The 27,950-nt window shown below is 39.1% G+C and overlaps 1 protein-coding gene across 2 annotated transcripts in view; it reads left to right on the forward strand.

The window, feature by feature from the left end:
• Positions 1-27,950, forward strand: part of COL8A1 (collagen type VIII alpha 1 chain) — a 102,107-nt gene that overhangs the window by 48,301 nt on the left and 25,856 nt on the right. For both annotated transcript variants that reach the window (XM_037378360.1, XM_037378361.1), the window contains exon 3: positions 9,220-9,323. The gene's annotated coding sequence lies outside the window, so the exon portion shown is untranslated. The remainder of the gene's footprint in view (positions 1-9,219; positions 9,324-27,950) is intronic.

The raw sequence follows: 27,950 nt of genomic DNA on the forward strand, positions 1-27,950 counted from the left end.
TCCAAATGTTCTTTCTGTCTGTAGGACTTCAGCTAAGCCAAAGTACTTACTGTATTTTGTGGTGCTTCTGCTGTCTCTTGTATAAATTTGAGAAAATCTTTAAATGCTTCTTTTAAAGTCATTAGTTAATGTTCTCATTTTTACGAGCCCATTTTATTAATTAAATATATTCAGTGGCATTTGAAATGTTTTATTTCATTACTCATGCATGACATCTGAGCATCATTTCTGACTTGTCATACACCTCACCTTGTAACTGCTGTCTCTTGAAAGCCTTTAATTTGCGTAGCAGTAGAGGTGGGAGTTTAGTACAGTCACATGTATAAATACCACCTCTATAATCACATCAAATGATGAAATTTTGGAATAGAAATTCCAAGCATGGTAGAGACAAAGTGTGTACTGTACCTTTTAATTAGCTAATGACATTCATAAGATAAAAATAATTCATTCTGTCCTTGAAGGAGTGCAGGCTGTGCTGTCTGGGGTTAGAGAGGCAAGGGGCAGGGAAACATGAGATCTGGCTGAGATCACAGGACATATCCCAAGTGAAACACCGTTCAGGTAGGATGTGTCATAATTTCTTCAAACACACAAGCAGTGTTTGTGCTGCTGGTCCTGGATAAGGCTTCACACTCCTGTAGAAAGGAAGGCTGACCCATGGACTGAGGCACTACCCTGAGGCAGGGAATACTTCCTTCCTGTGCCCCACATCTCTTACACACTTCCTGACCAACCTTGGGGAGAGGGTTTAGCCTCATTCCAGCTACAAAATGGGAGCAGTACCTCTTCCCTACCTCACAAGGTACTGTGGAGATAAATATGTGAATATTTAGGTACTACTGTAATGATCACCAAATAAGCCACTGGCATAAGCTCATCATGTACTATATTAGCATGGAGAGGAATTCTCCTGCTTGCATGTAATGGGAAACTCCTAAAATCTTGCCTTAAAAGGAATGGACAACAAACTGCATGAATCCCTAAGGGGGATTTGCAGTCATGCTTTGCAGTCCACAGAAGCATTTTACTTCCAAGGGTGGCATTTTGAACATACTCTCATTACTTTTGCTGCTATAAACCTGAAAGCATTTTACTTTATGATGAAATATACAAATATATTATTTCTACGTTTTTATTAATAAAAGTAGGCCATGTTCCTTTTTGTTCCCTCATCCCAACCTAAGTAGACACACATCTGTTTAAGTATGTTTAATTGTTTTGATTTTACTTAAGAGAAAAAGTATGGCAAAAAAAGGAAACCACGGTTTTCTACAATTGAAATTTTGCTCTCTGCTAAGTATAGGGGCATTTCTACCAGTTTGATTTAAGCCCCTGATTCAGCAAAGAAACTAATAATGTACATAACTCAATGTATAACACTTAATTACTCTCAAAAATAAATGAGATACATGTTTAATTACTTTAGTAACTCAGTGTTCTAGAGACTTGAACAGAAAAGTTTTGCCTTTTCTTTATGATGTGAAATTCTATAACGCTAACATAGAAACTGTTTGGCAATTTCCTCTCCTTTAAGCTTTTTCCATTTGCCAAAGATCAGAGATGCAGAGTGTCCATTCAGTTTTCTGAGCTTCAGCAATGGAGTATAGAATTTACTTTTGTTTGTTTGTTCATTTCTGCCCATGCAGAATATGCAGATGATGGTCAAGTTTGTTCTCTGCTCTGATATTTCATCATGATTATATTTATGGTATTTAGAACAATTCTTTCAAATATATTATCCAGAAGTTAGCATAGTCCTTACAGCTATCACTTAGCTTTTTAAGGTGAATTACATAAAAGGATGTGATGTGGTTCAGGGAGTTCAGCCAAACAAACAATGCAGCAAGAATTGGCTGGTGCCAATCAGGGTAAGGAACACTATCTATACCTGTGGTAAATAGAGACATTTGTCAATGCACACTATGCTAGCAAGTTATGTGTTCTGACTTTTTATTAGATTATATCAAAAATGTGCATTTCACTTCACTTTTCTTTATAAAATAAGACTTCGCTGATAAAAATTCCAGGATGGATAAAGAATAGGTTTGTTGAGATTGGCAGTAGTAAGGAACTGGAAAGTTTACTTTTCTATTTTTTTGCTTTGGTTTGGTTTTAAGAGGCATACATAAATAACCTGACTTAAATTACACCATGCCCTTAATACCTACTGTTTCCTTTTACAGGTACCTCTTCTAGAAATAGCTAGTCTTGGCTGGCATTAGCAAATCTTTGTATGTATTAATTAGAATTGGGAAAAATTTTAAGACAGAAATTCAGTAGTCTTAACAGAGTTTAGATTTCATCATAAATTTAAAATTCTGTCCAAGTTCATGGTGTAGAAACATAACAGAGAGAAACATGCAGTGCTACATAATTCTGTCCTGAAGGCCTGGCGAAATTTCTGTCTGGACCAATAATACCTCCCTATAATCTTCTTGGCACTTGGAGGCCTAGTATTTAATTGCAGTTCAGCATGCTCCTACAAACCTTTTCTGGGGAGGTGGTTTTGTAGGAATTGCTTTGGCTGAAAAGCCTGAGAAGCTTATCACAGTTATAAGCCACTTTTAACAAGAAACACATCTTGTGATAGTTCCCATATCACTACAGAAATGGCTTGCCATTACCCAGTGTCTATGTTTACCTCAAGGCAAATATCTCACATGTGGCCTGGCAAACAAAAACTAATCCACTGAATTTTCGTGAGATAAACAAAGTACAACAACTATACCTATTTGCAAGCTCCTTGCAATCACACCCCAATAGACTCCAGTAGCCTAATCCTAAAGAACCAAGTTACTGACGTTCGATGGATGATAGGAAATGTGCTTTATACCTATAGAACAAATCCAAAGTATTGCACAAATTAAGAAGGCAGAAAAATTCCACAGGCATGATAAAGTAAATTAAAAATGGAGAAAAAGGAGAACTTGCTTTTATTGGCTTAAGGGAACACCATTACTACTCAAAGCGTTGTGCCGGTTCCTATTGTTTAGCCACCATTTCTCTGAATAAAGTCCACAGGAATTGTCTGGTCAACACTACCCATTTAATTCTTGAATCTTCATCCCTCATCTTTTCTGTGCTTTGCCATACATTTTCTGTTCACTTGCCATGGTTAAACTCTCCTACACAGAATGAAAAAGTGGCATAAACCCAGCCCAGCCCAGCATCATATGCACTGTGACAGCTACTTTTGTTATCCTGTGCGGAAAAGAGACTTTGATGGGGAGTGAGTGGGAACAGGGCCCCTGCTAGCAGCTGGAAGAACAAACAAGCGGAGCTAATACTTACCTACCTAATCCACTGTCATGATAAGAAACACAGCTCAGCTCCAGTCCTATAGAGTAATTGTACAGTCTACAGCACATGTACAGTGACACTGAAGTTACTGTAGTCAGGGGAATACATGTCTCATCCCTCCCCACTTAAGTATTTGCTGAACTGGGGCTTGGCAGGCTGAAGTGTCTGTCAGGTATGTACTGAAGCACCCGTTGTGCAGCCAAGGAAGAACACTCATAGTGCCTTTGGACAGAGGTCCCTGCCTGCCTCTTTCAGACACCAAGAGGAGCACATCCTTTCCCAAGGCTTGAGGGTGCTGACAAGCTCATGTGAGATGCTTACCATCTTCCTGACTTGAGTTCTCTGTTGGATACTAGGTCAAGAAGAGGGAATGAAAAAAGAGAGTACTTACATCTCAGGAAACAGAATACCTAGTTCACCCGGTGGTAACCCAAATTACAGACAATGTTACCTGATCAACATCAGATAGAGTGGTAAATGTTTCTTCTTATGTCTAATAGTGAGTGGTAACGTACGAGGAATGTACCCAATGTGATCGATCTTTTTATTGTCCTCTAAATAGGAAGCAAGATAGTGCTTTGTATACAGCCTCAGTTAGCCATATGCACTAGAATAGTAAAGTACCTGTAAAAGGCTATCGGAATGATTCTTTTCAAAGACAGAATATACAAGATTTTTTTAGCAACACAGAAATAGGGTAAAAAGCTAATGGGAGTACTATCTGAATGATTCTGAATTTACTATGCTGGAAAAAAAAAATACAAGAAGATGTCATGACATCCCTCCCTTCTGTTTTTATTATCAGTCACTTTTAGAAACTTGGCACACCATTTCTGAAACAACTGTGGCAAACTCAATTTTTTTTTAGTTTGGGTTGTTTGTTTTGGTTTTTTTTTTGTGAAGGAATATAAAAAATGTTTTTACCTAGTGTTACTTGAAGTTTTGGTTATGATTCAAGCATCTCAAAATACTGAGACTAGTTACAACATTGTGTGCTGCCAGCATTTGCAGTACAAAACTCTGTGTTTTTCTCACACTTATTTGAAAAAAGAACATTTTGCACCTCAGTAGATAGTTGTGGGTTTGAATCATAAAACATTAAGGGTTTTGATCTGTTCTGATTCCTACCCCTTGTGTCTCATTTTTCTCGTGGCTTAGAACAAAATATTAATGTGACTCATCTGTCATAAGTAATTTTCATATTCTCTACCCTCTATTTTGGTGTGTGACTAGAGGAAAGCTGTAGTTATGTAAACGTATTTGTGTGTTTTGCATAAAGGAGGATGGAATCATAGGTACTTCAAGAAAAAAAAGAACAATGTCAGGAGAAATGAATGAATTATAAATTGTAATTAAATGTAATAAATACTTTAAAACATGCTATTTCAATTTACTATTTCTTAGCTTTAAATATCACAGCTGTCATCCCAGGAACATTGGAAAAGGAAATAAGAAATGGGGAAAAATATAATTCTGAGTTTATGGACTGGCTTGTCCAAAGAGAGTCCCAATTTTGATACTGGAATGTTTACAAGGACACTAATTATGCTTGGAAAGCTGGTATTTGAAATTGCAAATGTCAGTTCCAGGATGTCAATGTTTTCTGGTACAATTTATTAAATCCTATGTAGTGTGCTCCTTTCAAAAGATGTAATTATGTGTACACATTCCTGTGACTTTTCTCCAAAGCAGCCTTCTACTCCACAATAGTTCTCTCTGACAAAAAAATTTAAAATTCCCTGGAAAATAACACAAACTAGGAGTACAACCGTCATTTTGCTACAGAGGTATTTGCAGCAATTTACCAGATTCCTCTTTTCTCCCTCAAACACTAGACTGAAATATTTTACTAAGTAGATCCAGTTCAGTGCAAAACTAATTCCACAGAAGTCATTTGTATTTGGGCTCAATATTGAATCAGCAGGACTTAAGTTTATACTTAAAATAGAGGTTATATTCATGTGACTACTTAAATAAACCAGGGGTCATGCTGTTTCTGTGTTAAGGGAGAGAACACAGTGATTTTTCTGCCTTCCTTTCTGCACCTGAATTGCACACAGAAAACATTGTTTTTCACACCCAGTTAATACCTGCAGGCAGCAGACTGGGAGTGGGAGGAGAGTGCATGCCACTTTAGAATATGTGAAAATTTAGTATACAGAAAATAAATTCTCCCTTCTACATTCAGCTACAGCTTTGCACTAAGTAATTCTTAAAAGCAGAGTGATGAAATGAAACTCTACCAATCAGGAAATCTAAAGCTTAACTTTCCTCTTAGGAATAGTTTCTCTCATCCTCCTCTCTTTCATATTCCCTCCCTCCCTTACTTCTCCAGGAAGCCGCCTTAGGCTTATTTTCTCCATAACAAAAAAGACTGCCTTCTATTGCTTCATGTTCCCCAACATTATGGCTTTAGACTTGGAACTTCTCCAAATAGTCCTAATATATATCAGGATCTCCATGTGATTGAGTAACACAGAGGAGAAAAGGAAATCTTTCATGAGATTATTTTTTCAGGTTAAAAAAAAATAAAATTGCACCGTTACAGGTTTTCAGTTCTGAAAGTAGTTAAATGGAAGAATGCACATGAAGTGATTGGTCTCAGGACATGAAGAGCTGGATAGTAGTAGTGAAGGTGGTAGTAATATTTAATAATAATGATAATAATTAATGATAGTAATAGTAATAGTAATAATACTAATGTATTAGTGTTAAAGAGAACAACATTTCAAAGTGGCTAGGAGTTCCTCTCAGAAAAGTCAGTAGGACCCTGCTGGATGATTTACAGGAAGCAGAATTTGGCTTTTTTATTGGTTACACTGTGTGGCAAACCAAACTCTCAGTGCTGGCCAAGGGCATCCTTGGAGCTGGCAAGGCAAGCAGGGGTAGTGGCAGTGTTTGGGACAGGGAAAGGCATGTCAGAGGGAAAGGTGGGGACTGTGTCAGTGATGTTGTATAGGCTTTTTGAGAACTGAGGTGATTGTGGGTGGGAAGGTTGTGAGGGGACAGGGCACTTTTCCTGCTTCTACAGTTGTCCCTTATCCTTGGGACCACTTCTTTTCCTTCCTTCCCCTTCTCCCCAGAGGCAGGACACCCAGAGACCTTCCCTTCACTTTCACTGTCTCCATCATCACCATCTACACATTTTTCTGTACCTTCTTGATTGTTTGGAGGGACAGGAACTAGGACAGGACCAGGGCAGAAAGCCAGAGGAGTCCTGCTGCCACTTGGAGGTAGAAGGGGCAGATGTGATTGCTGCTGCTGTACTGGGGCCCTCTGGTACACACTGGCACTGCTTTACCCTCTCTCTAATCCCACAAAGGCAGTAACAGCAGCATGGATGGTACAAACAGGAGGCAGGAATGAGCTGTTTGGTTGAAATGCCTAATCCCTCTCTTCTTAGGCACAGGCAAAGTAGCTTGCCAACCCCTTCAGTCTGGCAGCTCTCCATTTTACTAACTGTTCAAAGCTACTTCTGACTTTCCTTCATCCACACAAGAAGCAGAGCCAAAGCCCCAAACCCAAACTCCTGCAAGCTGTAGAGAAGTTTTGTATCCAGAGCTGAACTGTGTAGCCTAGAGCCATCTCTAAAAGTGTGGAATGGGTGTAGATGTGTTCTGAATTACTGACTCATTGTTTGAAGGAGAAGGACTGTTTGGTGGGATAAATAAAAAAAAAGCTACTCTTCGTAAAACTAGGAAGCAAATGGCAATGAGTGCATAATGCATTGGCAATTTCTGCTCTCCAGGCTTTAGAATCCTCTCAGAAAGGTTTCAAATCCACATTTCTTTGTGCAGCTCAGATGAATTGGACAAAAGCAATTGCAAATAATGAAATAATCTTTCCTACTGGCTCCCCAGGTGGCAGTGCATCTGATAAACTGCACCACAAGCTGAACAGGCGTCCACTTGTGAGATGGGGGGAGTCAAGAGAAAATCAACATGGATTGTCTACCAAAGCAAAGGGTCGATTGGCGGCCAGTGCTAGATCTGGTATTGCCAGAGAACTGAGCTGGCAATCATTACAGAAAATGTAAAAAATAAGTTTGACACCAGAGGCCAGTAAACTTTTTTGTCACTAATCTAATCCATAATCTAAACCAAAGGGCCTGGAAAAGCAGCCAGTTACTTTCTGCAAGGGCTCTGATCTTCATGTGGCAGCTCTCAGAGCCCATGCTGGGGCTGGATAGGCAGCTGGAGCCACCTGAAATGTAGAAAGATTCCAGCCAGCAACCAGAAGTTCAAGGGCTGGTTGGCAACAATGTGCTCTGGAGGTACCTGGGCTGATGTTCTGAGATCTCCTTTCTGGCAGAAAATGCTCCTCTGTCTACAAGGTTCAAGCTGCTTTTGTGAAAAAGTACTGTTTTGACCAAAATGTAATTCATTCTTTTGTCAGATTTGAAAGAGGAAGACCTTACAGTAGCCTAGGTGTGGCATTCAGATGAAAGAGAGGGTAGCAGGCATGTTTCAAATGGGCTTGAATAAATCTGAGGTAAAAGTCAAGCTACTCACAGATTTCCTTGTGAAATCAGTGCTCCTTTTTGGCTCTCTTCCCTCTCCAAATGCTTCCTCCCTCTAGGGTTACCATAGTCTTGTGGTGGTCAGACCACCCTGGGGCTCCCTGGGGCCCACTGGGTCCTGGGGTACACAGCACTGCTGAAGCTCAGCTGTGCAGAGGTTAGGAGCCACTACTCTTGAGTTTGCATTTTGCCCTGGCTGATAAAATGCTTAAAGTAAATGGAGAGATACCTTTGGGTGTGTTTGGCTTTCTGGAGTTACTCTGACTGGGTAACCAGTGGCTCTGGAGAGTAAAAACACAGACAAGGAAGATCCTAGGCCAAATACCTCAGTTTTCACCACAAAGCCAATCAGCACATGAAGGGCATTACCCTGCTTATCAAAGAGCTGTTTTTCTAGTAGCCTGTGGGTTCACGTGGGCTGGACACTGAGCAGCAAATGGAGTGTGTTGTCAGCAGCTGAAGTGGGGGCTCTGCAGGGAGGTGCTGGGTCCTCCCCTAGCTCTGATCTAGCAAAGCACTGAAGTATGTGCTCACACTCCAGCTGGAGCACAGGTCTCCAGAATTCACCATCTAGGTCGGACTTCATCACACTGAAGCCGTATCTCAATGACAGCTGAGCCCACCAAATCGCAGGGACTATTTCCAGTCATGTCAGTGAGATTTGGGTCAGGTGAAGCACATATGACTTGGTACTTCATGAGAGTGATTCACCTATAAAATAGATAAGCATATTTTATGTTTATATAGGACATTAGCATTGCCTGTGGCTCTCTTGTTAGCATCCTCACACTCTGAGTGCAGTCATGCTTGGGACTTTGTACGGCAGTTCTAAGCACATCGTGTCAATCCGAGCCTCTTGGGAACTAATGACTTTATGTTGCACATTGCATAAAAAGATTTATATGTACATCTTCATGGGGTAACACACATGGTTAGTTGTTGATGAGATGAAGTAAAAGTTTTTCAGCTGTCCTTCAGACTGGTAATTTTATTCCTAGATATCTGAAAAAGCTATGCAGTGTCTCTGCAAAAGGGTAGGAACAAGGCTCAAGGCACTTTTGTTGAAATCCAAACCCATATTTTCATTTAGAGAATAATTATTACAGGATTGCCAACAAAAATACCGAACGTTATGATTTTTAGTCCATATTCAAACTGCTACATCAGTTTTCACAAGCATGAGCAACTGAAAAAGCTACTCAAAGTGAATGAGTTGCCAGGTTTTCATACTTCTGAACAGTAAACCTTCAGTAAGAAGCCTGAATATGGAGTTAAAAGTCTATGTCAAGCCACTAGATTTGAAAATATAGGCCAATATTCCTTAATATTTCTGAAAAAAAGTTTGAGTGTGCTCATACATTTCTTACAAGCTTTCTTTTCCCCTTTTCTTTTTCAAGGGACCAACTTAAAATCAACAAAGTACCAACAGGCCTATCAGGAAATCTAGGTCTCTTAAAGTGAAAAGCAAACAGCCTGTCCTGCCCTTTCCTGAAATCTAAATGTAAGTAGATCCAGCTTTGAAAAACTAAATGAGTTATACATCATGCCAAAAACAAAGCACAAAGGCTTAAAATTGAAGTTGTCTTAAAGCTAGTGTCTACACAGTATTTGATAAGTTATTCAAGTGTTTGCTATACACCAAAGGTTTTGAATTTTGACAAAAAAAATATATGGTACATAAATCTGATGATCATCCTTAGCAGCATTTCATTTTTTTCCCTAGATAATTAAAATCTACCCTTTCAGTCATTCTCCATTGTTTAATAGGAGAGAACAGATAATTTTGGCATTTCATGTTTGTTTAAAGAATCTTGTTTTAAATCTGTTTTTATGGTAAGGAATGAGTAAGGACAGGTTTCATTAAAAAAGAAATGTCAAAAGGCATTATATCCTGGGAATAGAGTGAACCATGATATTGATGTCATTTTGATATTGATCCAAAATGCTTAGGTACACGTGTCTGCTTCCATATGTATGCACATGTGAAAATAAAAAGCAGTAACATGCACTAGGAAATCCATGTTTAATGCAATGTTTAGTTTAGCTCAATAATAGGAAGAATATGTTAAACATCATTCTGAGTCTTAATGGAAAAGTTCCTGACAACTAGACATTAGCTCATCGTATCCACAGTCATCCTATGACTATTGTTTGTTATCAAGTGTGACTTTTGGAAAAAAAAATGCATTATTGCTTAACAAGCTGCATTGCAGTAGTGTCCTGCACACTGTTTTTGTTTCTAGATAGCTAATTAAAAGAATCCACATGTCAAGAATTAATCACGCAAATTCCTCAGACTTTCTGAACATCTTTTAAGGAGGATGAATGCTACATTCAATTGTGTTTCTCTCTTGCAGAGAAATCCTACACAATTTGTCTAAAATGAAAGCAGTAGACTCACATAAACATGACTTTACAAACACTCGTCTGGAGCATGAGCCCTGGCAAGAGAGACCCCACTCTGCAAACCCACTGAATTTCTCCAGGCACTGGGGTGGACTGGTGCAGTGCCAGGGTATTACGATCTCTGGCAGTGTCCGCTGCCGGAGCTGTCCCTGGTAACCATTTCACCCGGCATCGGCTGCTGTGACCTGCCCTATGTCAGGTGTTATAAAAGTCTGAGTAAAAACAAGGAAATAAATAAAAAATTGTATAGCCCAAGGCTCCAGCCCACAAAATATTAATAGAGACTAAAACACTCCCCAGCTAGTATTTACATTCTTCCAGGGCATCCATAAGAAAGTTTTAGAGCCCAATCCACCTAGCAATAAAACATCCATCCAAGAATGGCAGTGGACTTTGATAACTCAGCTGCAAAGTTTCTATGTCAGTTGATGAAAAGACTGTATAAGAACACTGCTTTTTTTTCTTTGCAATTTCTTCAAACCTTTTAATAATGATCTTGTGTTATATAATATAGATAAATTCAGTATACACATGTTCAGTATTACAGAGTCCTTTACCTACAGCAGGTGAAACAGTAATATGAGCTATTAAACATACTTACTAGAGAGAAAAAAGCAACAGTTCAGCTAAGCATTACAAATTAGCACCTGCTACTTTTCATGCATGGCAGAATTGCTTTGAGGAAAACACTGCCCTCAAAAATTCACAAGTATCAAGGAATAGAGAAGTAAGGGAGAAAAAAGCCTGAAAAAAAGGGTTGAAAGTTCTGGAAAATGTTACTTCCTTTTCTTTTTAATCTATTCCAGTGAATAGAGAAGAATTTCAGCAAAACATTCAGGTCTGAATAGAAATATCCCTCAAATTAAAAGGAAACAAAGCCCTTTATCTGTAGCAAGGATACAGAAAATTTTCAGACTTGAGCATCAACTGGCAGATAGACTTGAAAGGCATTTGGGTCCAATAGAAGTCCTGAGCTGCTACCAAAATCAACAGTCTAATTGTCTCAGCTGAAACTGGGACTTAGCTTTTGGGTTTCCTGTAACTAAATCTTGCCACAAACAGCTCTGCTAAGTTTTTTCTCTAATAAAATAAAATACAGCAAAATTTAAATAAATACAAGAGACAATGAAGATGAGTATGTAGTTCCCAACCTAAGGCAGGGAGCAGATGTTAGAGAAAACTTGTGAAGATATCAAAATAGAACTTGTCAGATTTAGAACTTGTCAGTTCTAAATGGTTGATGTGACAGTTCCTTAAAGATAAACAATCAAACATCTGAAAGTAATTGCTAGACTAAAAGATTTAAGTTTATTTTATTTAAGCAATAAGGTATTTAAAAAATGTACTCAATGTCTAGCTTGCTTCAAATTGCTTTGGTTTTCTACACAGTGTCATGGTAGTCACTACCCACCCAAATGTGGTATTTTAATATTTTTAAACTGAAAAATGACAATTGAAATGAAGAAAGCAAAACTATTCAGAAAGGTTATCAGAACGCACATTTAACTTCAGACACTTTTTAATCTAATCAGAAAACAGAACAAAAAAAATGTGCTGAATTCAGAGACACTGAGTCAGGTGATAAAGTTATACAATTTTATGTAGGTTTACTGAGGTTGTATCTCAAAATCAAATTAAAACTAAGCAACTGAAAGTAATATTTCAGTTTATATAGTCCAATACTTTTTCTGTCTATCCCTTTTCCTGTTGAACTCTCTTTTATGCCTTTCAGTGTACAAACTTCTTTAACATAGTCATCTTCTCAGTCCTCAGTTTCCTCCACATTTTCTTGTGGTTTATGTTCCTTCATTCAATCCCTGATTATCTGATAATAAGGATTAGTTTACCAGTCTGCCTTTTCCCTGTCTCTGGTTTGGGGAGCTGGAGGTACTAGGTGATTTTTAATGGAACTTAAACCTCAAATTACTCACGTGTTTATGGAAGTGTTACCTTACATTTCCAGGACCATTGATTTTAAACAGGAGTCAGTTGCTGGACTCCTGTAGTCACACATGAAAACCTAGCTTCAGATTCCTCTCAGCAGCTCAGGATGGGAAGAAATTAAATGGGAGTTACAAAAGAAAAAGCCTTTCCAAACATAACAGTGTTATTCAATAGCTTAGAAATTTACTTCTCCTTTCCTGTTGGTGAATGTGGTTTCGTTAACTAATCCAAGCTTTATTGTGAATAAACCCAATGGTTGCTTTTGTCTGTGTTTTGAAGAAGAGGGGCTTGTTTAGGGCTTTAGTAGAGATAATTGACACATAAGCTCTAGTACAGAAGAACACAGAAAAAGGAGATTAACTTGCCTCCACAGATCATTAGAATTGAGGATATTCCATGGATACCTCCTGCTTGCTGTTAGTAACTATGATGACAAGTTTATGATTCCAGGCTGTGCAAAGCACAGACCTGAAGGACCTGCTACTCATTCAATTCTTTGTTTCCCTGTTTAAATCCTCCTGTTTATATGATGAAGCATACAGTTTATTAACAGATATCTCATTAGCAGCAACAACATAGAGCATATAGCTGTGGTCATCTCTTTGCAATCATTTTCCACACATTTTCTGTAGCTTTCATGCTCAGGGAAAAGTAGCACTAAGTGAATAGTCTTCCTTCAAAAGCCTCGATTACATAATTTATCAACACAATGGTTCCTAGTGAACTCACAGAGTTCCTTTAGGAAATATAGTGCAGGAATCTCTCTGGAAATGTTGCCTTTCAAGACAATTTTCTAGATCCTGAAGAGTTCAGGCACAGAACTCTATTAATACCTTTGTCTTGTAAAGTTAGGGAATGCTACCACAGAATGAAATTAAACTCGAAATACAGTCAGAAGAATTACCCAGCTAATAATGATAGTTCAGCAAAAATATTTGTTACGTAATTCAACCTATTTAGTTGCAAAGGAGTTCAGTGCAGTTGTTTATTTAAGTAACAGGTTAAGGATATCCTTTTTCAGTTGAAAAAGTTATGCAAATACTGTTGAATATTAACAGTTCAGAGTAGTTTTGCATAGGAACAGTTTCATAGAATCACAGAACAGTTCAGGTTGGAAGGCATCTCTGAAGGTTATCTTGTCCAACCCTCTGTTCAAGCAGGGACACAGACCAGTTGCCCAGGACCATGTCCACATGGTTTTTGAATTATCTCCAAGGATGGAGACTCCATAGCCTCCCTGGGCAACCTGTGCCAGCGCTCACTCACCCTCACTTTTCTACTCAATCTACTCACTCTCACAATTTCTACTTTATACAGCTGAACTTTCCCCTGTACTTGTTCACTACAGGAGTCTAGCTCATGGTTTACAAGGGCTGGATGAATGCTGGAGCACAATGCTGAAGTCAGGGATATTTTAGTTGAGAAGCTGATGCAGTAGTTTACTGAATCCATTTTTGGACAATTTACTCTGTCATCACCTGTGTATTCCTGATGTAAATGGGGAATGGTGCGAACAGGATCAGCTATGCAGCAGCATAGTGTCCGTGCACAATGTGGGAATGTGAGGCATGCCAGCTGATGGCAAAGCTAAGGCTTTCTGAAGAATACTTGCTTTGGGTGCAAACAGCATATGTCATGCTACTTTGCTTGCATTACAGCTATTTTTAAACAATCCACAACATGGAGACTTAGTATTTTGAACCTGCAAAAGGTCTGGAATGTGTGCAGGTCGTTCTTCCTCCGGTGCAGTGTTTGTAAAGCTGTCCCTAGACACATGACAGACTGGAAAGGCAAAGAAAAGGCAACAGCATGGAGCCTGTGCTGACAGTGTAAATAGAAATTTGAGTTTAGCGGACAAAGTTCACAGTTTGCAGTGAAAGGTTATAAGGATTTCAAGCATTTTTGGTATTTTGTCTCTGCTGTCTGCACAGTATCAAACAAATAAAAAATCCCTGATAGACAGCTTCCAGTTCTCGATACTTGGCATCCCTGCTCAGCCTGAAGGAACATGGGAGCTATGTATTTGGCGTTCTATGATTATTTGAGGACACACCATAATAACAAAGCTTTAACACTTACTCAGCTCCAGCTTGCCTGGTATTTTTTCATGTGACATTTGATAAGCTAAAAGGCTTACCCAGCTTCAATTAAGACAAGTGGCCTACAGTTTTCTTGTCAAAATGCAGTATTGAATTTAGCATGATGAAGGAGGGTCCTAAAATGCTAATGCTTAACAGGTTATGTTTCTCTTTTCCCAACCAACATACAGTCACATTAAAATATCAAATGCTTATGAGAAATCTCCTACAGTCTGTAGTTGAGCTAAAGGAGACTTTGAGGAGTCTGACTTTTTTATTATTATTATTTTAATTATAATTTTTGCCTGCAGTGAATTCATTCTATCCTCTGGATATTATTATAACATCTCCTTTAGGAAAGGTTTAGTTCTAGCCTCTGCAACACAGACAATGACATTTTTATTCCCTGTACTCAAGTAAATTTAAACCAAGTGGAGACTGTTTTCCTGGAGGTATGTAACCTCAGAAATCCAAAAAAGAGGTTTTATTACCTGTGTACCTAAGAAGTGAATGCAACCACTGCTTTTTGTGAAATAACTACTTCCAGTATACAAGCCTCTACTGCTGAACCAACAAACAAGAAAAAGCCTTTTGTATTAATCTTACCTTTCGGTGCGTCTCTCCTGGGCTCAGAATATTCAGAGATATCTTAGGAGGTGAATGGGATTAAATAGTAAAGATAGAACAGTAGGTGAGCCAGGTATTGGCTAGATTTTTTGCAGAGTGTATTCTTTCAATGTTCCAGATGAGATTTGTCTTTGTGTTCCTAGCTTTCCAACCCCTGGTGTATTTCAGCACGATCATATATTAGGAGTTCGTTGTGTATACTATAAGTGCCACACGAGCCCGTGTTGTGCCTATAGGTGCTGAGAGGTACCTAGTGAGATTTCCCTGTAACTCCCATTGGCATACCTGACAATGCCATGGGGGATCTATTTCCAGTCTTAGATGCTTGGATACTTTGCACACCTTGTCCTTCAAGCTCAGCCAGAATACCTGTTCCAGCTGCTGTGTAACACATTCCTTCATGTCCTTCTTAAGAAAGATATTTTTGTATCCTGAGATACAAAACATATTTTGTTGTTCGGCCCCTTCATTAAATTTTCTTTACTGTACCTGAAACCTGATGTCCAGCCTACCTGGCTTAAAAGTGTAGTAGTTATTTGCACAAATATTCAGTGGTTGTGAAGAGCTGAAGATAGAAGTTCTCTCCAGACAATCCTTCTTTGAATTCCTTCTCCTTTTAATTTCCTCTCTCCCCTCACTTTTTACCTAGACATGGACAGTTTTGCTCTGAGGTTTAGTAGTGCTGAATGTAGCAGAAGAGATGCATGAGTGTACATGTTACCTCCTACCATGGTCAGGTGGAGAAGTGCAAACACCATGTCACATGCAATTAAACCTAGCCAGGAACGAATATGATCCCTGAAGGGGAGCTATAACTGCATAGGAACTGCAGGCGCACAAAATTAATTCCCTTTCTTCCCTAAATGTAGAAGAATGAAGATCAAAGGGTGGGTGCCCACCATTTTCTACCTACCAGCAGAAAAATCTGCAGGTTTTGATGTGTTCAGAGCAAAGCACATTCCAACATGATGCACTTCTAGGATAGTTAGAAAACAAAAGTCCCTTGTCTTTTGACAAACAAGAGGTACTGTTTGAAAACCTTAAACGCAAACTAAAAGACTGGAAGCCAGAAAGGACTGAAAGAAAAGGTATTTGCTCACCGTGTAGCTTATATCATATTTGCCCTGGCCAATAGCAGGAATACGCTGTTTGTAACAAGCTGTCTGTTAAATGTGGGAGAAGAGAGGACCCTCCTCATTCAAAGACGCAGGTGAGCACAGTGTTTTAAGATAAGGCTTTACCTTTAGCAGAAAGAAATGTCTTTATCATGAGATGAGAGTTCTCATCAACACGGGTAGTAGCACCTATATAAAGGACACCTATGTGAACACGATTTTGTTACTTTGCTTTTTTTAAAAAAATGCAAGCAGAGTGTTGGGCCAGTGCCTGTGCTGAGTGGATGGTGCACGCCACCTACAGGGCAGCTTCAGTAGCGAGAAGTGTCTGCTCTCGAGGATTTCCCGTGATAACCCTATAGTATCCATACTGACCAAAAGTTGCTCCGACAGACATTTGAATGGGCCATAGTCACTATTTAAATATATCGATAAGAAGCACTTGATCTTCAGATGCACTGCTACACCATTTGACATAAAGTGTGCTTCATTTTATAAATACACTTGCTAACGATCCATTTTTCATCCTAGTTACAAATAAGGATACATAAACATCTAATTCTCTTTTGATTATTGCCAAAAATGAGCTACACTGACTGTTTCTGGAATTAGAAAAATTATATAAGATTGTTTTTAAATATAAAGCCCATTTTGTCTACCAAAGACAGCAGTAGGGAATCTGATAAAAACAAAGCTTACAAAGCCACAAGTGCTCGTAGGAGCCGACTATCCCTGCATTACCCAGTGCAGTGTTTGCATTAAGCCTAGCTGAATACCAGTGTGTGGCTTTGGTGCTAAAGAGAAAAACGTCTTAGGTTATAGCTGTAGAAGTAGTACCTTTCCCTTAGGAGTAGCAGTATTTCCTTTATATAACTGCAAGTACCAGCCTTTCCACTGCTTTCAGAGGCTCCTTTTCAGCTGTTTTTTTCAGTCATTAGCACTACCTAGTCATTAAGTCATAACAGGTGAGCTCCAAAAGCAGGTTACAGCCTGAGCAGCTGAGCCCGAAGGCGGGGGCCATAGAGGGTGGTAGAAGTCCTTCTCCCAGTCCCCTAGCAGCAAAGGGCTAATCCACAGGGGCTGGAGCAGTCCCTGGGACAGCAGGCCCCAGGCTGGCTTGCTCTGCCACACTGGGAGAGGGTGGAAGTAAAGGCACCAGCAACTGAATGGATGAAGACACAAGGATGGCAGCATCCCTTCCCCACCCAGCTCATCACTGGAAACAGCGTATGGCAGGATGGCAGTGCATGCAGAAGACATGGCCTTCCCCATGCGTTTTACCCCAGTCATGCCCTGTTTTGTTTTCTTTCTTCCTTCAGCAAGCTGGGCTGCTTACAGCATGACAGGGACTTATGTGATTAAAACTGAAATGAAACCAAACAATTGCTCCAGACATTATTATGCTTTTTTCTCTTTTTAATGGACTAATCTGCAGCAGGCTCGAGCAATTTTTGGTCAGTGCTTCTTTACCCTCTTCACCTCCTTCTCCCCAAGACTTTTACAGTCTCACCAAATGCTGTACTTGAAAGCTGGCAGTAAGGAAGGTTCCTCCACTGTTTCTCAGGAGACGGACTAGCTACAAACAAGAAGCAGTTGTTATATCTGCTCCACCATGGTATTCCAATTGTACACTGGGACAATGCCATTGACACAAAGGAAGATTCTTCTAAAGTTCTGATTCTTTTTCTACTTGGAGATGAGTATCAGAGCCTAAAACTTTATTCCTTTCTCAAAATGTATAGGGTTGTTGTAACATTTCCTTCCAGTAAGATCCATTTCTTACAGGCTTTAGCTTGGTTTGGGTTTGTTTTGTTTTAAGTGAAGCATGCACTTTTCTAGGACTGAAGTATTTCTGGAAAAGACAGTTGCTCTGGTGGTTTTAAAACTGGAGTGAAGTAGATACCTGACAGAAGCAAGCAATTTCAGGTGGCTCCAAAACTGACAAAATGTTGATGTAATCCAGGATAAAGAATAATGTCAAGATGAAATGTGTCATCCCTTTAATTTTAGATTACTAGTCTATCTCATAATGGCATCACAGACAGCGAAGGCAAAAGTTCTTGAAAGCTGTTGTAATTAAAGGCCTAGGGAGGATGCTTGTATGGGGGTTAAAACAGAGTTAATGTATCGCATTTACTCTGACCAAGCAGTGAATTCAGAAGCAGCAATAGCACACAGAACTTAAGTAATACAGTGTGGATTTAAGAAAAACTGGGGATAGTGCCTACAGTTTCATATTAACTGCAACTACAGTTCTAATTTGCATGGATGAAGTAGAATAACTGACGTGAATAATTGCTTTAGACACTATGATATATAAAAAAGCAAAGCCAGGAAAAAAAAGCATGCAAAATATGGCACCTAGCATGAAAAAAAAAAAGCAGCTCCAGTCCTGGGGACCTCAAAGACAAATCCATCTGGTTTTACTTAAGCAGACGATGGCAGGGTGGGGGTGGGGTGTCCTGTTTTAATTTCTTTTTTGGCCTCCGCTATATTGTTTATCTTGAGTGATCATCTTCTTGACAAGTATATTTTCAGGAAACTATTCTTTAGGGTCTCATAGCTCTGAAGAGAGCCTGAATAAATGCATCTGCTTATCAAGACTGACTTGTGGTCTCTGTGTGGCTTTATTTAAAGTTAAAAGGTTCAGTGAGACCTGTAAACAATCAACTGCAGGAACTGGAGACTGTGAGAAACAACGTAGTACATATAACTGCCACCAAAAATTTCTTCTCTTCATAAATTAGTGTGTTACACATTCATGAGCATGAGAAAGATAAGACTGATGACTTAGTATAGTCCTCACCAAAATGATCAACGTACTTATTACAGCATCATTAAGAGCTAAGGCGTTCCAGATCCATTTTGCAAATGAAGAACTGAAGAAGATACAGCAAAGCATGGCAATACCTATACAGCAGTCCCAGAAGCATCTACAATGTTTTGCAGAGGTATCAAAGATTTAACTTTAAACCAGGTATCATGGGTATCACTAGCCAGTCAGGCTGCACCATCTTGATGCTCACCACAGGGTGGCTTGCCAAGTTATTTCTGTTTCTGCACTGTAGACTTTGACTGGAGTCCTGAAGTCCAGATGTGTCCTAAATGAGATGTGTGAGCTGCGGGACCTTAAGACACTACAAGAAACTCCACTGCCTGTTGGTTTCCTTCTCTTCATTGCTCCTTTCCTTCTCCAGTAAAAATTATAATGCTCAAGGTGGAAGAAACTTGTGAGCAGGGGTTAGAACATGTAAAATAACAAAAAAGGAAAAGAGGTAGGAACTCGGAAGTGAGCAAGCAATACATACACGTGCAGAGAGGGAGTAAGGATGGTGGAGCAGGCCTGCCTTTTCCCTAGGAATGAAAAAACCAGTGCTGTAAGAACTTGCCTGAGGTCATAGAGATAGTTTTGAACAACTTCACACACATGCTTAAAAATCTCTAGTTCTTTTAAAACTTGAGCCTGCTGCTTGAGTGATGGTGTCCAGATGTACCAGATCAGGACTTGCAACCAGAATTTTGCCACCCCCTTACCAATGTGAGTAAGCAGACAGGATCCAAGTCCAACGCAGGAGTTTATCTTAGAGCCAGGGGCCAAGCCATTATTTAACTCAGCAGTACCAGACAGTTTATAATTTGCCTTTGGCCTTTTTCAGAGATACTAGTGTGTCTAAGTCTGTTCTTAGGAATTCATTGGGAAAAGCATAAGCCAGACATTTCCTTAGTTCTCTAGGGGCAGCATGTCCTCATAGGAGGCAGGAATATTATTTCACAATTATCATTGCCTAACTCCCTCCCCCTCTGGCACTGTAGAAAAGAAAGAATATCTTATGAGAACAGTAAACATTCAGCATGTGCCTGTTTCACCATTCTGATTTAGAGCATCAGCCCCACATTCAGAGATAGCAACTGTGGAAGTCTGTGTTATATCTGCAGTAAAAAATGATGGCTTTTCTGGACCTGGATACTGCCATCTCAGTTCATTTCCAATGTGCATGCTTTGGCAGCACACAGCTGAGCAAGGCCATAGATGTGCATTTTAAAATGTGGTAACCTTCAAGTTGTGTTTTTCTTGAGAATCATCTATATTTTAATTACAAGAAAAAAAAAAAGATGGCACCACTGAATTCCTTTACAAAACAATTCAGTTTAGGATTATTAATTTTAGTCAGTGAGGCATCATCACCAAGAGTGAACAAGACTGAACAATGAGTAAGTTTAAAATGTCTTTGTAATGAATTTAACACATTTGGAAGCCCAGGGTCCTCCCATACTTTTTTTTGCACCAATTTTCTGTGGTTGGACAAAGATCAAACATAATAGTGTGTGTAGCCAGCACACAGTATATGTGATCACATTGGTTAAATTATAAAAAAGGCTAATATCTAACTTGTCCATGTCATGTTATTTGGCAAAACTAATGATACAATTAAATGGATTAAAATATCAAAAACATATGTATTCTCTTAGGTTTATACTTTGTTTCCCATTTACAAAATAATGCTTTTGTTAGAGAATAAAATTCAGTGAGCTTCATATGTACTGGTGGAGTTCTGCAACCCAATTATTTCTTCATCATAATGGCAAAAGCAACTCCAGCAACAAATAATCTAGAAGATTTATAGACCTGATTGCAGTGCTGACACTTGGCCTATAGAGCTCCAAAGCAGGCCAAAAAGAAGTAGCCTTTTCCACAGGTATGAAGCATGTTGCCTGATAGCATTAGCAAAGCCATGGTGAAGGGTATGAGCAGAACATTTACAGCCCTCCTTCTAGCTGAGCTAAGGAATCTTTGAAGAATTCTATGTTGATTACATGAGTGTTTAAAGCAAACTTCTGCAGGAAATGGGATCCACATGCATGTTTTCTCAGGAGTTCCTTGTAAAACAATAGTCAAGTCTGAACATAAGTGTGTCCTTTTAATTTAATAGATAGGTTTACTTTACAGGTTCTTCCTTCATACCCCAGCTGCCTGTAGGACTGTGCATCAACAGAGACATCCAAAGCCTGCTTTCATTTAATTAAATGGGATCTTTGTCGCCAGTTAAAAAAAAAAGATATATATATGAAATAATGTCTGTTCTCATGACATCTCCAGCCCAATTTCCAGGAAGAATTTGGGATAGTTTTGAATAGATGAAAAGAATGATAAGAAAAACATTTATTTTAAAAAAAATAAAAGGAAAGCAACACGCCCACTTATCTTCCAACTCTTCCATCTTTGGAAATTTTCCTTTGAGCTCAAAGGGGCTAGGCAAATAAAGCTGTTCATCTGTGATATCCCATTAAATGTAATCATTAGCAAGATAAGATGCAGTAAAATGGACTCCATAACAATCACTGCAGTCCACTTCAAGCCAGATACATTTAACCACTGTGATCATTTCTACACCAGAATATCAATATCAATAAAATGAACACAGAAAAGTTAGGACTCAGTGATACTGGCTATTCTGCTTATAAATAGGAATTACCTCCACTACATTCAAAATATCACTACAACTGAGGACAGAATCTGGGCCAGCACTGGATACCTGTTTACTTAGCTACACAACAGCAGGCCAGGGTTTGAGTATGTTTCAGCTAATACAAACCAAAGCAATTCTAATTTTACTGCCTGAAAATGGGAATTTCATAGATCTAAGTTGACATTCATTCCTTGCCAAAATGTTTTGCACTGGCACTTAATGTTGGAAAGATCAATTTTTCCTACTGCCAGGAACTGAATAAAACTCAGCCAAATTCTTCAGTTCTAAATTGAGCAAAATTCTTGTTGTAGTTTTGCTTGATTAAGAAAAACAGGCTATAGTCTACTGCATGGATATATGTCTGGATATATGGATATATATGTCTGGGTATATACAGGTTGAGATCCATTTAAAAGTATTTAACAACTAGCAAACTTTATACAGGTTATAGTTCTCATTAAGAATTAATGAGATTATCTATATATGTCATATTGCCTGTCTGCACAAGTGACCAGTTCCCCAGCTGTTGAATTTCACAAGCTTCTCATGTTGCTACTTGTCACATGGAAGTGGTTAATTGAGTCACTTGAGAAAAATCTGTTCCAGATCATGTCAGGTTTTTCTTTACAACTGTGGAGGTCTGAATTACTGAACTCTAGGAAATACTTTTTTTTTTTTTTTTTTTTTTTTTTACTTTAAACATTTGGTATTTACCAGTGTAATTGATGCACAGGAACTAAGGGGACACAAGTTTTTCAAAGTTACAGTCACTACTGCATATAGTTTTCCATCATGTCCATTCATATTTCTGCATTTTATCTGTGTCACAGATCCTCCCAAGGAGAATTACTAGGCCTTTGTAGTCAGGACAATTCGTAAAATATTAAACTTCAACAGTCATTTTTAGCCTGAGGCAGCCAAGGGAAAACTAGCCAGGAAAATTCTTCAACAATATTGTGTTAATAATTTTGTATTTCCAAATGAAAAATAAGTAGGTTTTTCTTCTCCTCCATAACAGTTATCACTGCATTATGAATGCCACAGGAGTGTTGTATGGTCACAATATACTGATGACTGCAAATGAAGGAAAGCACAAACCTCTCCCTTTCCTCTGGATGATTTGTCATGGCTTAGTCCTTTGAAGATGAGTTCATTTCAGGTGTCACATTTAATCAAGATGAAGACTTATTTCCAAACCAAATACATAATGTCATGTAATCATTATTACAATATCAAAAAAGTAAATAATTTTCAATGGACACTCTGCATCATTTGGGGAATAGATATATGTACAATAAAGGACAAAACAAGGTATAGCTATTAATGATAGAAGAAAGATAAAATAAGAAGGAATTCAGGAAGAGGAGAGGCATGGGTAGAATTTAACAGCAGTTCTCAATGGTGCTTTATGAGATTTGTATACACATTAGGAGATAATCCAGTCTAGAGCCTAGATAGGCAAGAAAAACAGAATTGCCAAAAGAAGAGAGGTACTGAGGTGGGTTTTGTAAAATTTCTTGGTGATTTTGATTACTGGTGCTGCCTTTTAGGTTGAAAAGAAGAAAAATAGGAGAGTGATAGTTTTTTCCTATAGTTAATATTTGAAACTAATACATCCAAATCTGCATTTAAAAGCAATGGCATTGTCGTGTGGCAGTAGTCTGTACATTTTGCCCACTATGTCTTAAAAGGAGAGATGAAAACTCTCCATAAGTTTGCCTTACTTCCCCTCTCTGAAATGTTACTTTCAAAAACCTGTAATGAAAATAGTATCTAATGGAAGAGCAAACATGAATGACATAGAATTGCAGAGATTATAAAAGCTCTTAGACTTCTGTCTAGTACTGTCACTGCTGATTTATTATTAAAGCTTAAATCAATGAAGATGGAAGAAATTGGATTACCCATCAATTTCAAGCAGACAGCTGCTAAATCTCTGGTACCTCATTTAATTCCTTCACACGTTCCCCTCTGTTCATAGCCCAGCTTTCCTCCAAGTGCTTCTTCCTTTGCCTGCTATTAAGCTTCTGTGTTCTGGGGTCCTGTCAGTCAGCAGCGTGAAACAAAAATTACACCACCACAAGCTGCTCATATAGACACAGTAATACCAGCAAAGTTGACTTGGGAGTTTTTAATTTCTTTATTTTAATTCTTACTATATAATTTCTATGCACATGCTTATGTGTGTGTGTACGGGCAGGGCTTACTATCCCAGCACATTGCTCAGAGTTGCTGGTATGGCTGCTTCTCAGCTAGAAGCACTTTGCCATTTAGTATTCCTTTAGCAGTAAAGCGCTCTGACTCATAACAAAAATTGCACCCTGTGTCCAGTAGGCACTGGCTCAAAGTATTCCTCAAAGGTTTTTGGAGCTCACAAAGCTGCAAACACATCTTTTGAAAACATTAGTCCCTGGATGACTTTCCTAGCACAACTTGGAAGTACAGTCTTTTAAAGACCTTGTTTCTACAGGATCTAGGCAGCCTTGTTATTTAATTTATTGAGAATTTTGCACAATTTTCAGGGAATAAGGCTCAGACCTGAAAAATAATCATCTCAAACCCTGAGCCTGTGGGTTATAATTACATACAACAGATAATCTCTTTCCTTAACATGGTTAAAGAAGCCTTCCACAAAGCACATCAGAAACATTTCTATTAAGAATACATGATTTCCACTGACATCTGAAAATCCAAGCAGGTTTCTTGACCTAACACAGAATTAACTTAGAATTAATTTAGGTGTCCCTCACAGTCAAACAAAAGAGAGTTAGTGTAAGCATCGCTGATAGCCATTCTGCTGTTTGGAGAAACAACTCCTCCTTCCTTGCTAGAGGAATACCTGCCTATTTTTTATTTGGTTAAGCCATGGCATATAGGTAGCCATGAACCTTTGGCTCTGATGTTCAGCAGTAAGAATCTGGTGGACAAAGTTTGTGGGGAAGCATATGATTTCATTTAAGTGCATTAATTCTTCTAATACCAGATTTTGTAAAGTTTGTCACTGTTGTCTTAACTGCATCATCCTGGGAATAGCCAGCACTTGACTACTCCTTTGCATAGATACAAGAAATTTTAAAAATACATCTCTGCTTCAAAAAAATCCAGATTTTGAAGCCAGAAAGGAGGACTGGGCAGGAAAACTGAGGTGTTCATTAGTTGATCAACAATACAAGATATAGAAGCTTTCAGATCCTAATCCATGAGGGGATGTTTGCATCTGGCCCCATAATGGAGCCCGTGCCTGAACTCCATGCCTGTGCAAGGGGAGGTAAGTGCCTCAGGGGGATTTGCAAAAATCACTGTTTGGGGAGCTGCCTAAGCCAACCAAATAGGAAAAGCTGAAGTAGTTCATCCTAAATCTTAGATCTCTCAGGGGTTTAAGTGCCTTCTGGTGAGTGAAGTACCCAGGTGCGTCCCTCCACTCTCAGCCCACAGCCCACAATCCCCTTTTGAAGGCAGGTGCCAAATTTTTCTTTCAGACCCTGAGCAGCAGTCAGCAGCTCAAGCACCATCTTACTCAGGCTACTGAAGAGGGGTCTAATTCCTTCCTTTAGCAAAGGGCATTGAAGTGTGCATTTCCTACGTACTAGGCATGCCAGACCCAGCAAGCTACAGGCATCAGCTGGCAGGAGGTGGGTGGGAGCTAGCACAGGTCACAGCAGACACAAGGAGGCCTGGGCAGGAGGAAAGCCACAAGAAACCTTGCCTAAAAGCTTGCAAGGTGTCAGCAGGTGAAGGGAGCCTCAGGTCCACTAAGTGCACCACTCAGGTGCACTAAGGAAGGTTTGTGCACCAGGACCAAGCAGCATTTGAGGACTTCAGTGGCCTGCCAGCTCAGGCAACAGCTAATCAGTCTCTGATCAGGGATATGGATTTTGATTATGGACTGAAGTGCTTTAATTTCCCCCTCCAGTCCTACTTCCTTGTGTGTTTCCAGGCCCATGTCTGCCTTGGCCGGTGTCCCCCTTTCATCCAGTTTACCAGCTGGGTAGTAACAGATTTATCAGCCTGTCCTCCGTCCTGGCTGCTGTGCTGATGAAATGCAAGTACCAGCTCCCACCGCAGACATTTTATAATAGTTAGACAGAAGAGCTGAGCAGTGACCAGCTTTATAGACCATGTTTTTGCTAGTCCCACAGTTACCAGTAATCACGGGTCCATATGGCTGCACTGAACATTTCATATTGTTTCTCAGAGTAGAGTTGAGATACTTACGTGAGTAATCAACAGTATTTGCTGTGCAGTACTTGGCTTTGCTTTCCTTTGCCCTTGGTTGTGTTATTCCAAGGTGACAGATATAGTAATTTAAACTCCTTTAAACCATACATTGGGTTGCATATTGGGAATTATTTCTGCCTCATGGCATCTCTGGAGTTTAAATTACTGTAAATTTTCATGGATCCAGGGTAAGGGTGGGGTGGGGGGGGGGGGTGTGTGTGTGCATGTGTTTGAGAAGTATTCTTTTTCTTTACTGTGCTTTTGAGAGATGTGGCAAATGTTTAAGTATTCAATGAATCAAACCTACAGGGAGTATTTCACAACTAAGGTTGAAAGTTTTTTTGGTGGTGTCATGCTACCCTTATTTCTGCACTTGCCAAGTGGAGAGAGTGGCATCTGTGTAGGCCTGCACATGTTACACATTAACAAGTAACAATGATTTCAGTCTGACTCTCTGCCCACTGACTAGTCAAATGGTTATGTGTTGAAGTGGACTTCAGTAAGAAGCATTTCTTACCTGCTGCACAAGAGGAGAAGACAGAAGGTCTTTATGGGCAGATCTGTCTGGCATGACACATGGATGCGTGTGTGCAGTTCAGCCACAGTGGCACTGTAGAGGAGTATGCTACAGTTTTTGGTGGTGATTGCACCAAAGTGCCACATTACAAAGAGAAGTACACTGGTAAATCCACTGTCAACTATCTAGCAACTTCCAACTTCATGTCTGCCCATAGATACTACCCAGAGAACAAAGGGTCTTTTATAAAAATTAAAAGCCCAGCTTTGAAACCATTTTAACAAAATGAGTGTTTAGCTGTGGTTATTGTCATCTTAGTATTTATCATGAAAAAGAGCATACAAAATAAAATTTACCCATTTAGGAAATATGATTGTCAGATAATATTTGCTTGATTTTTGTGAATGGAATGGTGTCAGGTCATGACTAAGATCAGCACATCCTAAAAAATATGATGATATCTGCAATATTTTATAATAAAATAGGAAAATAACTATTGCTAAATAATTTTAAAACATCCTCCTGATTTCTGTCTGGGTGGAGTAGCCTAGCATATTTAACCTTCTACGGCAAGATTATTTCTTCCACTGAGCAAAGGCAGGAAAAGTATGCAAAGGGCAGAAATCTTTTTAATGGCAAATATCCTTCCAATAAAAATTGTATGAGAGACAGGAGTTTTTTTCAAGAAAAATATTTTACGGACATTTGTTATTGTTTTCCTGTCTCCCTTGGACTGGGACTTTGGGGTTCCAAGGAGCTGCGCAGTTAGAACACAGCAAATAAAAATAAGGGAGGGAGAAGCAACTCTTTCTCTCAAAAGGCTCAACAAAGCACAGTGAATGGAAATATTGTAAGTGGTAACAATGCACCTCCAAAATGGACCTTCCAAAGCCTTTTGCTTTTTTATGTATATATATTAATAAAACAGTCATGAAGCAGCATGAGGACAAGAGGCGAAGAAAACACATTTTTTATGCCATCAAAGTGAGAAGAGGATCAGATATGCTATGCCATGCCACTTTCAGAAAAAGACAATCAAGCAAATTTTATGGCAAGAAGGCAATGTGTAAGGCCACAGGATTGCAACAGGAGTCACAGAGAACAGTAAATTGTTTCAAGTTAAGATCAGGCCAAGTACTTCAGAGTCCTGCACAGATTTCTTGCTTTATAGTTCAAGAACTCCCTGGATTGTTAAAGTAAACATTGTCTGGGTTGCAAAGCTAGGGTACGATCACTATGAAGGGGCACATGAAATAAAGTTTCTCTATAACAAAATTACTTCAGCCAAAGAATCTGTGCACCCAGAATTAGACTCTTGTTCCTAATGAGATTTCACGCTCTTGATGCCTTGTTAGGGGTTAATGGCTCCCATCTAGATCACTGTAAAGCATTTAATCAGTATGTGTGCAGTGCTAAAGAAAGGAGGGAAGAGGAGGGGAAATACAGTTCTAACCTCAAGAGAAGTCCCTGCTTCATCACTGATAATAAAGAGGCTAAAACTTTTCCCTGGCTCCTCAGGTTTGGGACTGAGCATAGCTTAGCTAGTCTGAAAAGTCAAGCCTACACAAATATGCATCTGTAGACACCTGTATTGCTTTACGTAATGTTTAATCTAATAAAAAAATAAGTGACCTTCCCTGCGACTTCTGTAACAATCAGTCATTTTCATTACCAAGAGCACTTTTATAGTCAGCATTTTCCTTTCTATTGCTGCTTTGAAAGTGTTTAATAAAAATACATACTTTGTGTCTTGCA

Source organism: Falco rusticolus, chromosome 2 (assembly GCF_015220075.1).
Source record: "Falco rusticolus isolate bFalRus1 chromosome 2, bFalRus1.pri, whole genome shotgun sequence".
NCBI classification, from domain to species: Eukaryota; Metazoa; Chordata; class Aves; order Falconiformes; family Falconidae; genus Falco; species Falco rusticolus.